The sequence below is a fragment of the Arachis ipaensis genome, chromosome B5, assembly GCF_059453495.1.
Source record: "Arachis ipaensis isolate K30076 ecotype BB chromosome B5, ASM5945349v1, whole genome shotgun sequence".
Taxonomy (NCBI): Eukaryota; Viridiplantae; Streptophyta; class Magnoliopsida; order Fabales; family Fabaceae; genus Arachis; species Arachis ipaensis.
In genome coordinates this window covers 59571430-59582304 of record NC_142440.1, presented here as the reverse complement: position 1 = coordinate 59582304, position 10875 = coordinate 59571430, and the positions used below count along the sequence as shown (strand labels likewise).

At 35.7% G+C, this 10875-nt stretch overlaps 1 non-coding gene across 1 annotated transcript; it reads right to left on the bottom strand.

Annotated features, from left to right (window-relative positions):
- Positions 1–3546: 3546 nt before the first annotated feature.
- On the bottom strand, positions 3547–3650 carry LOC148564342 (small nucleolar RNA R71). Its single transcript, XR_015885037.1, has one exon. It is a non-coding gene; the product is annotated as a small nucleolar RNA R71 (small nucleolar RNA).
- Between the last annotated feature and the right edge of the window lie 7225 nt (positions 3651–10875).

The following is a 10875-nucleotide window of genomic DNA, read 5'->3' as shown; positions in this document are numbered from 1 at the left end:
ATAAAAACAGTCGCGTTGTAGATATAGTCTCTAAACCGAAAAAAAATCCCTTTGTACAAACGTTTTGGTTGTCACAAGTAACAAACCCCTTTGAAATTGATAACCGAGTATTCAAACCTCGGGTCGTCTTCTCAAGGAATTGCAGGGAAGTATGTTCTTATTATTGGTTATGAAGATTGTAAATTGGGGGGTTTTGGAAGTTTGGGCAATGCGCACAGGTATATTTTCGAGCAATAAAAATAAATAAATAATTGTAAAATAAACTCTTGGCAAGGTATGAGAACCGGAAATCCTGTCCTTGTTATCCTTATCAGATGTGATGAGAATTGGATTTTAATCCTACTTAGTTAAGTCAAGTGGACTAATTAGCTTGATTCTCAAGTCCTAGTCAACTCCTGTGGAGAGACTAGTATTAGAGCAATCCTAGCTAAAGAAAAATCTGCCAATTTCAACCACTCCTGAGTTTGACAACTCAAGTGTTACCAATTATCTAACCAAAGCCAAAAGGGAGAAAAATATCTAAATTAAATTGAAAGCAATCTTAAACAGAGCATCAATGTAAATAAAGCAAAGCAATCTTAAATCTGAAAATACCTCAAATAAAATACATTCAAAGTAGTAAAATCTAACATGGAAAAGTTCATGAGCCAATTGGAAAAATAAATAAAAAATAAAGAACCTGGGATTGAGAGTCACTCGTAAAACTAAGAGAAATCCTAAATCCTAATCCTAAGAGAGAGGAGAGAACCTCTCTCTCTAAAAACTACATCTACTCCTAAAACTATGAATTGTGAAAGCCTCCCTATGAATGGATGCAGTCCCCCACTTTATAGCCTCTAATCTGTGTTTTCTGGGTCGCAAACTGGGTCAAAAAATAGCCCAGAATTCGCTGGTTGCGAATTCATTTGCGCTGATTTCCTTCACTTGCGATGCGGCCGCATGGATCACGCGGTCGCGTCACCTAGCGTCAGAGGAACTATAGCATATTATATGTCAAATCGAAGCCCCGGACGTTAGCTTTCCAACGCAACTGGAACCGCGTTGTTTGGACCTCTGTAGCTAAAGTTATAGCCGTTTGAGTGCAGAGAGGTCAAGCTGGACAGCTTAGCAATTTCTCCAACTTCTAGCATTCCTTCCACTTTTGCATGCTTTTTTCTCATCCTCCAAGCTATTCCTGCCTTATAATATCTGAAAACACTTAACACACATATCAAGGCATCTAATGGTAATAAGAGAGGATTAATAATAAGCAAATATAAGATCAAAGAAGCATGTTTTCAATCAAAACACATAATTAGGAAGGAAATATAAAACCATGCAAATAGTATGAATAAGTGGGTAAAGAGTTGGTAAAAACCACTCAATTGAGCACAAGATAAACCATGAAATAGTGGTTTATCAACGACCCAGTGCACTTGCTGGTTAGTTGCATCGGAAATGTGAAGAAGTGTTAAGATCACTAATTCGCCATACCAAGTTTTTGAATCACAATTTCGTGCACCAAGTTTTTGGCGCCGTTGCCCAGGATTGTTCGAGTTTGGACAACTGACGGTTCATCTTGTTACTCAGATTAGGTAATTTTCTTCTTGTTTCAACCTTTATTTTATTTTCAAAAAGTTTTCAAAAATCTTTCAAAAAATTTTTTCTTCTTTTTCGTTTTTCCAAAATAATTTTCAAAAAACCAAAAAAAATTAATAAAATCATAAAAACCAAAATTATTTAGTGTTTCTTGTTTGAGTCTAGTGTCAAATTTTAAGTTTGGTGTCAATTGCATCCTTTTAATTTTTCTTAAAATTTTCGAAAAATTCATGCATGTGTTCTTCATGATCTTCAAGTTGTTCTTGATGATCTTTCTTGTTTGATCTTTGCATTTTTATGTTTTGTGTCTTTTCTTGTTTTTCATATGCATTTTCAATTTATTAGTGTCTTAACATTAAAAATTTTTATGTTTGGTGTCTTGCATGTTTTTCTTTTCTTAGAAATTTTCAAAAATATGTTCTTGATGTTCATCATGATCTTCAAAGTGTTCTTGGTGTTCATCTTGACATTCAAAGTGTTCTTGCATGCATTATGTGTTTTGATTCATAATTTTTATGTTTTGTGTCAATTTGGTGTTTTTCTTTCTCATCATTAAAAATTTCAAAAATAAAAAAATTATCTTTCCCTTATTCTTCTCATAAATTCCGAAATTTTGGATTGACTTAGTCAAAATTTTTTAAAATTTAGTTGTTTCTTATGAGTCAAGTCAAAATTTCAATTTAAAAATCTTATATTTTCAAAACTTTTTCAAAAATCAAATCTTTTTCATTTTTCTTTCATGTTTTTCAAAAATTTTAAAAATTCATTTCAAAATCTTTTTCTTATTTTTGTTTCATATTTTCGAAATTAAATGCTAACATTTAATGTTTTAATTCAAAAAAAAATTTCAAGTTGTTACTTGCCTATTAAGAAAGATTTAATCTTTAAACTCTAAGAATCATATCTTTTAGTTCCTTGTTAGTCAAGTAATCAACTTTAATTTCAAAAATAAAATCTTTTTAATTTTCTTTTCAAATCTTTTTCAAAATAGATTTCAATCATATCTTTTTCAAAATCTTTTTCTAACTTCTTATCTTTTCAAAAAATTGATTTTCAAATATTTTTCAATTAACACTTGACTTTTTGTTCGATTTTTAAAATTCTTATCTTTTTCAAAACTACCTAACTACTTTTCTCTCTCTAATTTTCGAAAACTCCTCACCACTTTTTTAAAATTCCTTTTTAATTAACTAATTGTTTTAAATTTTAATTTTATTTTATCCCTTTTAATAATTTCAAATTCTAACTAATAATTAAAATAAAAACAAAAATATTTTTAATTATTTTCGAAAACCCTCTCTCCCTCTCTGTGTTTGAATTTTTCTCTTCTCATTCTTCTACTCTTCTCTTCTTCTACTCACATAAAGAAATCTCTATATTGTGACATAGAGGATTCCTCTTCTTTTCTGTTCTCTTCTTTTTCATATGAGCAGGAACAAGGATAAGAACATTCTTATTGAAGCTGATCCTGAACCTGAAAGGACTTTAAAGAGGAAGCTAAGGGAAGCTAAAGCACAACTCTCTAGAGAGAACTTGACAGAAACTTTCGAAAAAGAAGAAGTGATGGCAGCCGAAAATAATAACAATGGTGGAGATGCAAGGAAGATGCTTGGTGACTTTATTGCACCCTCTTCTGACTTCTGTGGAAGGAGCATCTCAATTTCTGCAATTGGAGCAAACAACTTTGAGCTTAAGCCTCAATTAGTTTCTCTAATGCAGCAGAATTGCAAGTATCATGGACTTTCATTGGAAGATCCTCATCAGTTTTTAGCTGAATTCTTGCAAATCTGTGACATTGTTAAGACCCATGGGGTTGACCCTGAGGTCTACAGACTTATGCTCTTCCCTTTTGCTGTAAGAGACAGAGCTAGGACATGGTTGGACTCACAACCTAAAGAAAGCCTAAACTCTTGGGAAAAGCTGGTCAATGCCTTCTTGGCAAAGTTCTTTCCACCTCAAAAATTGAGCAAGCTTAGAGTGGAAGTCCAGACCTTCAGACAGAAGGAAGGCGAATCCCTCTATGAAGCTTGGGAAAGATACAAGCAATTGATCAGAAGGTGTCCATCTGGCATGCTTTCAGAATGGAGCATTATATGCATATTCTATGATGGCCTGTCTGAACTGTTCAAGATGTCATTGGACAACTCTGCTGGTGGATCTCTTTATCTGAAGAAGACGCCTGAAAAAGCCTAGAAACTCATTAAAATGGTTGCAAATAACCAATTCATGTACACTTCTGAAAGGAATCCTGTGAATAATGGGACAACTCAGAAGAAAGGAGTTCTTGAGGTTGATACTCTGAATGCCATATTGGCTCAGAACAAAATATTGACTCAGTAAGTCAATATGATTTCTCAGAGTCTAACTGGAATGCAAGCTGCATCCGGCAGTACTAAGGAAGCCTCCTCTGAAGAAGAAGCTTATGACCCTGAGAATCCTGGAATAGAAGAAGTGAATTACATGGGAGAATCCTATGGAAACACTTACAATCCTTCATGGAGAAATCATCCTAATCTCTCATGGAAGGATCAACAGAAGCCTAATCAAGGCTTTAATAATAATAATGGTGGAAGAAACAGGTTTGGCAATAGCAAACCTTTTCCATCCTCTTCTCAGTAACAGACAGAGAATTCTAAGCAGAGCATCTCTGACTTAGCAACCATAATCTCTGATCTAAGTAAGACCACTCATAGTTTCATGACTGAAACAAGGTCTTCCATTTGAAATTTGGAGGCACAAGTGGGTCAGTTGAGTAAAAGAGTTACTGAACTCCCTCCAAGTACTCTCCCAAGCAATACAGAAGAGAATCCAAAAAGAGAGTGCAAGGCCATCAACATACCCCACATGGCCGAACCTGGAGAGGAGGATAAGGCAGTGATCTCCAGTGAGGAAGACCTCAATGGACGTCCACTGGCCACCAAGGAGTTTTCTAAGAGGAACCAAAGGAATCTGAGGCTCATATAGAGACTATAGAGATTTCTCTAAACTTACTGTTGCCATTCATGAGCTCTGATGAGTATTCATCCTCTGAAGAGGATGAAGATATTATTGAAGAGCAAGTTGCTCAGTATCTAGGAGCAATCATGAAGCTAAATGCCAAGCTATTTGGTAATGATACTTGGGAGGATGAACCTTCATTGCTCATCAATGAACTAAGTGATCTGTTTCAACTGAAATTACCTCAGAAGAAACAGGATCTTGGAAAGTTCTTAATACCTTGTACCATAGGCACCATGACCATTGAGAAGGCTCTGTGTGACCTGGGGTCAGGGATAAACCTCATGCCACTCTCTGTAATGGAGAAACTAGGGATCTTTGAGGTACAAGCTACTAATTTCTCACTAGAATTGGCAGACAAATCAAGGAAACAGGCTTATGGAGTTGTAGAGGATGTCTTAGTGAAGGTTGAAGGCCTTTACATCCCTGATGATTTCATAATCCTAGACACTGGGAAGGATGAGGATGAATCCATCATCCTTGGAAGACCTTTCCTAGCCACAGCAAAAGCTGTGATTGATGTGGACATAGAGAGTTAGTCCTTCAATTGAATTAGGACTACCTTGTGTTTAAGGCTCAAGGATCTTCATCTGTAACCATGGAGATGAAGCACGAAAAGCTTCTCTCAATACAGAGTCAAACAAAGCCCCTACACTCAACTTCTAAGTTTGATGTTGGGATGCCAACATTAAGCTCTAAATCTCTGTGAGGCTCTCTAAGAGCTCACTGTCAAGCTATTGACATTAAAGAAGCGCTTATTGGGAGGCAACCCAATTTTATTTAATTATATTCATTTATTTTCCATTATTATTTTATGTTTTCTTTAGGTTGATGATCATGCGAAGTCACAAAAACAACTACAAAATTAAAGTGGAATAAAAAACAACATTAAAAATAGCACACCCTGGAGGACAGGCTTACTGGCGTTCAAACGCCAGTAAGGATAGCAGAATGGGCGTTTAACGCCTAGTTTGGCAGCATTCTGGGCGTTTAACGCCAGAAAAGGGTGTCTGGCGTCTGGCTGGCGTTAAACGCTAGAAATGGCAGACAGACTGGCGTTTAACGCCAGAAAAGGGTGTCTAGCTGGCGTTAAACGCCAGAAAGGGGCAACAGACTGGCGTTTAACGCCAGGAAAGGTAGCAGAGCTGGCTGACGATAGGATTTCCTATCGGTAAAGAAATTCACAAATATAATCGCGTTGTAAGTATAGTTTCTAAACCAACAGAGAATCCTTTCGTGCAAAAGTTTGGTTGTCACAAGTAACAAAACCCAATAAAATTTATAACCGAAGTATTCAAACCTCGGGTCGTCTTCTCAAGGAATTGCAGGGATGTATGATTTATTATTAGTTATGGAAAAGGTAGAATTTTTGGGTTTTTGAAATAAGGAGCAAGTAATTTAAATGACAATAAAAATAAATTAATAATAATAAAATCTCTTGTCAAGGTATAAGAATTAGAATTCCTATCCTAGTTATCCTTATCAGGTGTGATAAGAATTGGATTTTAATCCCACTTAGTTAACCCTTACTAAACAAAGAAAAGTCAAGTGGACTAATTAATTTGATCCTCAAGACCTAGTCAACTCCTGTGGAAAGACTAGCTTTAGAGTGATCCGAATCAGTCAGCAACTCCAATTTCAATCAAAAGCTGAGTTTGACAACTCAAGTGTCACAAATTACTTAACCAAAACCAAAAGGAAAAATAAATCTAATTTAAATTGAAAGCATTATAAATAGAATAAAACAATCATAAATCTGAAATACCTCAAAATATATTAAATAGAACATTCAAATCTTAACATGAAAAGTTCATAAGCCAATTGGGCAACATAACTCAGATACAAGTAAAAGCATTAGAATAAATAAAAGTAGAATAGAAACATAAATTAAAGAACATTGAACCTGTGACTGAAGAGAAGTAATCCTAAAATTAAGAGAAATCCTAAATCCTAAATCCTAAGAGAGAGGAGAGAGCATCTCTCTCTCTAAAAGCTACATCTAAAAACCTAAAATTGTTAATATGAAAGTTGTATGAATTGTTGTTGTTCAATGATGAATGGATGGATTCTCCTACTTTATAGCCTCTAATATGTGTTTTCTGGGCCAAAAACTGGGTCAAAATAGCCCAGAAATAGCTGATTGTGAATTCTGTCACGTACAGGTCGCTGCAAAGTCACGCGGAAGCATCGTCCACGCGTTAGCGTGGATTGAGTTTTTTGCCAGGTCACGCGTCCGCGTGATCCATGCGTTTGCGTCACCTGGCTTCGGGGCAGTTATTGCAAATTATATATGATTGATAATTATTATCTTTGTTAATTAAATTGAACTTCAATAATCCCAATCTTTTCTTAGAAAATAAATAGGATTTGAAGATCAAACCAATTAATCCATTGACCTTCCTTTATCTTGGTAAAGGTTAACAAAGTGGAATTAAGATTCAATTCTCATCATTATTGATAAGGATAACTAGGATAGGACCTCTAATTTCTCATACCTTGCCAAAAGTTTATTTACAGTCATTTATTTATTTTACTTGCCATTTAAATTGCTTGTTCTTCATTTACTTTAATTGCTAATTAAACTATTCACTTCTCATTCTCAAAACCCCAATTTACAATCTCCATAACCAATAATAAGAACATACTTCCCTGCAGTTCCTTGAGAAGACGACCCGAGATTTGAATACTTCAGTTATCAATTTTTTTAGGGGTTTGTTACTTGTGACAATCAAAACGTTTGTATGAAAGGACTTTTGAAGGTTTAGAAACTATACTTGCAACGAGGAATATTATTCGCAAATTTCTAGACCATGCAAAAGTTTTCTCGTTAGGCAGCTATTGCAAATTATATATCGTTGCGAAGCCCCGGACGTTAGCTTTCCAACGCAACTGAAACCGCGTCATTTGGATCTCTGTAGCTCAAGTTATGACCATTTGAGTGCGAAGAGGTCAGGCTGGACAGCTTAGCAGTTCCTTCAGCTTCTTGTATTCCTTCCACTTTTGCATGCTTCCTTTCCATCCTCATGAGCCATTCCTGCCCTGTAATCTCTAAAATCACTTAATGCACATATCACGGCATCAAATGGTATAAAGGGTGGATTAAAATTAATAAAATTAAGGTCAAAGAAACATGTATTCAATCATAGCACAAAATTCGGAAGGAAAAGGTAAAACCATGCAAATAGTATGAATAAGTGTGAGAATAATGGACAAAAAACCACTCAATTGAGCACAAGATAAACCATAAAATAGTGGTTTATCAATCTCCCCACACTTAAACATTAGCATGTCCTCATGCTAGCTTAAGAGAGCTATAAAGGAGTAAAAGAGGAATGGTAGATAAGTATGAAATGCAACCTATCTATGTGAATGCAACTACATGCAAAATGATTTTACCTACTTGGTGAAAAGTAAATAAATCTTTCAAGAATAAATATGAACTGGATTTCACTAATTCAAATCATAAAATAAAGTACAAGTAGACTTGCAAGAAGAAGATAGCTCATGAAAGCCGGGAACAAGGAATCGAGCATTGAACCCTTACTAGAAGTGTATACACTCTAATCACTCATGTGTTTAAGGTTCGATTCTCTCAATCTCTACTAACCTTGCTTTCTAAGGCTTGCTCTTCTTCTACCAATCAACAAAGAATTAATGCACAGATACACATATCAAGAGGTCTTTTAAGGGTTGTAATGGGGTTAGGGTCAAGGTAGGATTGTATTTGGCCAAGTAGACTAAAATCTGAATCCTTAATTAACTTAAACTTTTCACCTAACTTAGACAATCCATGTAATCATAATACAACATCCAACTATCCATTAACCATGTTTTCCACATATTCATGCATTCTAATTTCAAGTACAGTACATATGCATTGCTTTCACCACTTACTTTGGGGCATTTTGTCCCCTTTTATTTATTTGCTCTTTTTCTTTTCTTTTTCTCCTTTATTTTTCTTTTCTATTTTTCTTTTCTTAATAAATTTTTTTTCTTTTCTTTTTCAATGCATATGATTAAGGTATTGAATGCATAAACATGTCCTCAACATTTTTCACATTTTCACACAAAGTCCAACATACTCAATTCCCAAACCAAACGTTTCCAAACCCACTTTTTCCACACTTAATTCATGAGCACTTTCACTAGTCTAAGCTAATCAAGAATTCAAATTAAGGACATTATTGTTTTCAGCTTAGAGTTAGTGATGAGCTAAAGTAAAGAACAAAAAGGTAAAATAGGCTCAAAATTGGTTTACAAAGGATAATTGAAAGGTTAAGGCCATATGAGTATGTAAGCTAAGTGAAACAAAGGCCTCAATCATATAAGTGCATGCATACATTAAACCATGAAAATATAGAATCAAGCAAGACAAAGATCACAATTTTAGAGAGATCAACACACACCAAAAAAAAAAAATATTGGTTGATAAGATGCAACCAATCAAGTAGGCTCAAAATCTCACTGGTTTTGTGTGTTCGAGCTCTAAACCATGTTCCAAAATAAAATTTCTTCAAACAAGTTTAAGGAAAAAATTTATTCAAATTAGTGAAATACTATAAAAAGTTTCTTAAAAAAAAAATATTACTTCAACCAAGTAGTGGTTAGATGCACAAAATCAAATAAACATGCAATTAAACATGCAAATGCAACAATGAACAAAAAAAATATTGGTGTTGAGAAGAAGGTAACTAACCCACGGAAGTCGGTATCGACCTCCCCACACTTAAAGATTGTACCGTCGTCGGTGCATGCTGAGATGTGCAGGTGGACGGGCTGCTACAACTGATGCTTTCTCTAGAGATTGTGCAGATGTACTTGTTTGTCTCCCCATGTAAACATTTTCTGTTTCCCTTCCTCGGTGGCCATCCTGAAAGAAGAGCAAAAGAAGAAAAATAACCCAAAAATAAAGATTAAAAAACAAATAAAATATGGTTGGGTTAATGCCAAATAATGAGGGTCTCAATTACATGGTAGCTACAACATACAAGTGAGAAAATAGTAGAAGCAAATGACATATCAATAGTGCAAAAATTGCAACAAAGGGGAAGAGAGTGTGGGTAATGCAAGACAGTATAAGTGCATATCAATGCAAGTGGAATGCAAGTATCATAAAAGAATAGCATTGACTTATGAATAATAATACCCAATCAGAATAAAACAAGTCATGATGCACCAGAATAATTCAAGAAAAGATGTAACAGTTGAATAAGAAAATTTAACACGAAATGGGAAAATAATAAATTTAGAAAAGAAAATAAAAATATGCACAAAATTAAAATGCAATGAATGAAAGTATGCAAATAAATTAAATAAAATAGAATGAAAGTGAAGAGGGATGGGAAGTTAAAGAGATGAAGAAGAAATAAGTAAGAAAGAAAGAAGAAAGAAGAAAAGATAGAAGAAATTAGGATTAGAAAAGAAAAGATAAGATAATTGGCGCTGATCTGGATAAGTTGTGCGACGCAGGCGACACGGACGTGTGGATCACACGTTCGCGTGATTGGCGATAAGTTCAGGTGACGCAGATGCGTGGATCACGCGATCGCGTGGATCACGCGATCGCGTGACATGATTTGTGCTATTAGCGCGAGAGCAGCCTTGCGTTCGCGCAACTCTCTGTTTGAAACTCATTTCGCCAAATTTTAGGGCGACGCGTTCGCATGGGTGACGCGATCGCGTGATAGGGCTTGTGCTTCTAGCATTATTCCATCCCAGCTCCATCATAACTCTCTGCCATACACCTCTTTACATCGATTTTACAGGGCCACGCGTTCGCGTGGGTGACGCGGACGCGTGGGGAGGCTATTTCGCAAACGACACAAGCGCGTCAGCGACGCCGTCGCGTGGGCATATTTGTGCCTAAGGCACGCCTCCAGCCACGCTTTCGCGTGACTTTCTGTTCAATTCTCTTTTCTTCAGAACGCACCTATGACGCAAACGCGTCAGCGACGCTTACGCGTCGCGTGCGTTTTTTTTAATGTAGAATGCAAAAATGCAGAATGCAGATGCTGGTGCAGATATGATGAATGAACACTAAGAAAAATAAAATAAAATAGAACTAAGAATAAAATAAAACAAAATAAAACTAAGATTGAAAAAGAACGATCATACCATGGTGGGTTGTCTCCCACCTAGCACTTTAAGTTAAAGTCCTTAAGTTGGACATTTGGTGAGCTCCTTGTCATGGTGGCTTGTGCTTGTACTGATCCTTGAGTCCCCACCAATGTTTATAATTCCAATGGCCTCCGGGATCCCAAACTAGGTGCAGAAATCCTTCAAGCAGGTTAAAGCAAGTGA